Raw genomic sequence first — 2,500 nt, 5'->3', positions numbered from 1 at the left:
TTGTTTATTTATTTATTCATTTATCTTATTTTTATTTTCATTTTGTTTGTTTGTTTGTTTTGTTATTTTATTTTATCATTTTATTTTATTTTAATTCGATTTGATTTGATTTTATTTGTTTATTTATTTATTCTTTTTTTTTTTAAATTTTTTCTCAAGTCCTGACTAAGCGCGTTGGGTTACACTCCTGGTCAGGCAGATGTGGTGCAGCGCATATGGATCTGCCCGAACGCAGTGACGCCTCCTTGAGCTACTGATATTGATACTGACACTGATTTCGGCCTGCACAGAGACAGTGATTAAGGTTTTGTTTTGATTTGTTTTGTGCTGTTGTTGTTGTTGTTGTTGTTGTTTCTTTCACTGGTTACTGATCTGGTGCCAGAACTGAATTAGTCAGAAGGACAGAATGATGGTGTCAACTCGATTAAAAGAATGTTGGTTATACCATGAGGGAAGGAGAGATGAAATGAAAGAGAGAGAGAGAGAGAGAGAGAGAGAGAGAGAGAGAGAGAGAGGAGAAAGAGAGAGAGACAGAGACAGAGAGAGGGACAGAGACACAGAGAGATAGAGAGACAGAGAGACAGACAGAGAGAGAGAGAGAGACAGAGACACAGAGAGATAGAGGAGACAGAGAGACAGACAGACAGAGACAGAGAGAGGAGACAGAGAGAGAGAGACAGAGACACAGAGAGATAGAGGAGACAGAGAGACAGACAAACAGAGACAGAGAGAGAGACAGAGACACAGAGAGATAGAGGAGACAGAGAGACAGACAGAGACAGAGAGAGAGACAGAGACACAGAGAGATAGAGGAGACAGAGAGACAGACAGACAGAGACAGAGAGTGGAGACAGAGAGACAGACAGAGACACAGAGAGATAGAGGAGACAGAGAGACAGACAGACAGAGACAGAGAGAGGAGACAGAGAGACAGACAGACAGAGACAGAGAGAGGAGACAGAGAGACAGACAGAGACACAGAGAGATAGAGGAGACAGAGAGACAGACAAACAGAGACAGAGAGAGGAGACAGAGAGACAGACAGACAGACAGACAGAGAGAGAGAGACACATATGACTGACATTACATGTTCCAATAGATAAAAAAGAAGAGAAAATACATGTGAATATTTTATTTACTGTGATATATACTTGCTTGGACGTATGCTGCTGACCTTCACATCTTGCAATAAAGTTATGGAAATTCTGATTTCTCTTACAGGTGTTTGTTGTTGTTGTTGTTGGTATTTGTTGTTGTTGTTGTTGTTGGTGGTGGTGGTGTTTTTGTATGTGTGTATGTATGTATGTTCTTGAGTGTGGGAGGGTGGGGGTGCGGAGGGAGGTGGGTGGGTGGGGGGTGGGGGGTCCGTGTCGCGCAAGCGTGTGTGTGTGCGTGCGTGCATGCGAGCATGTATTGTGTGTGTGTGTGTGTGTGTGTGTGTGCGTGAGAGAGAGAGAGAGAGAGAGAGAGTGTGTGTGTGTGTATGTGTGCGTGCGTGCGTGCGTGCGTGCATACGAGTGTGTGCAGTGGTGGAGAGGTCATTGCAATTAGAAAATGAAGATAATGATTATAGTAAAAGAGATGGAAAAAAAAAAAACAAAAAAAAACAACAACCAATGAAGCCGTTACGCCGGTGTACGGCGGAAAATTTCTCTGATCAAATTAGACGTCCAGAACATTTTTTGAAATGTCAAGTTTTTTTCAGCAAAATGTCAAAGCCTTTCCGTCCGTCACGGTTTGTCAGATGAGTAAACACATGCGTATGAGTTCCTTAGACCCTCTGACCTAGCATGCTAGGGTGTAAGTACATACAGCCTCTTCCCATCTTCACCTAAGTACCTGGCAGAAGAATGCAGGATTAATTCAGATTAATGATAGATGCAAATACTGTGCGTGTGTGCGTAAGCATTCGTGTGTGTGTGTGTGTGTGTGTGTGTGTGTGTGTGTGTGTGTGTGTGTGTGTATGTGTGTGTGTGTGTGTCTGTGTGTGTTGTGTGTGTGTGTGTGTGTGTGTGTGTGTGTGTGTGTGTGTGTGTGTGACAGAGACAGAGAGAGAAAAAGAGAGGAAGAGAGACAGAGTTGGGAGGACAGAAAGACAGACAGACAGATAGACAGAGACAGAGACAAAGACAGAGAGAGAAAAATAGAGAGAAGAGAGAGAGAGAGTTGGAAGGACAAAGAGAGAGAGAGAGAGAGAGAGAGAGAGAGAGAGAGAGAGAGAGAGAGAGAGAGAGAGAGAGCAATAACTTAACGCTGATTTTATTACATCGCAAGAAAACGTTCAAAGAAAGTTCATCAAGAAATGACTCCAGCGTCCCATGGAATTCCCGGCGGCGCGCTCAGTATAAGCAGATTGCACACGCGCGCGCGCACACACACACACACACACACACACACACACACACACACACACACACACACACACAGAGAGAGAGAGAGAGAGAGAGAGAGAGAGAGAGAGAGAGAGGATTAAACACACACCACCAAGTAACCATTCAAT

Source organism: Babylonia areolata, chromosome 11, assembly GCF_041734735.1.
Source record: "Babylonia areolata isolate BAREFJ2019XMU chromosome 11, ASM4173473v1, whole genome shotgun sequence".
NCBI classification, from domain to species: Eukaryota; Metazoa; Mollusca; class Gastropoda; order Neogastropoda; family Buccinidae; genus Babylonia; species Babylonia areolata.
This window is presented reverse-complemented; position numbering follows the sequence as displayed.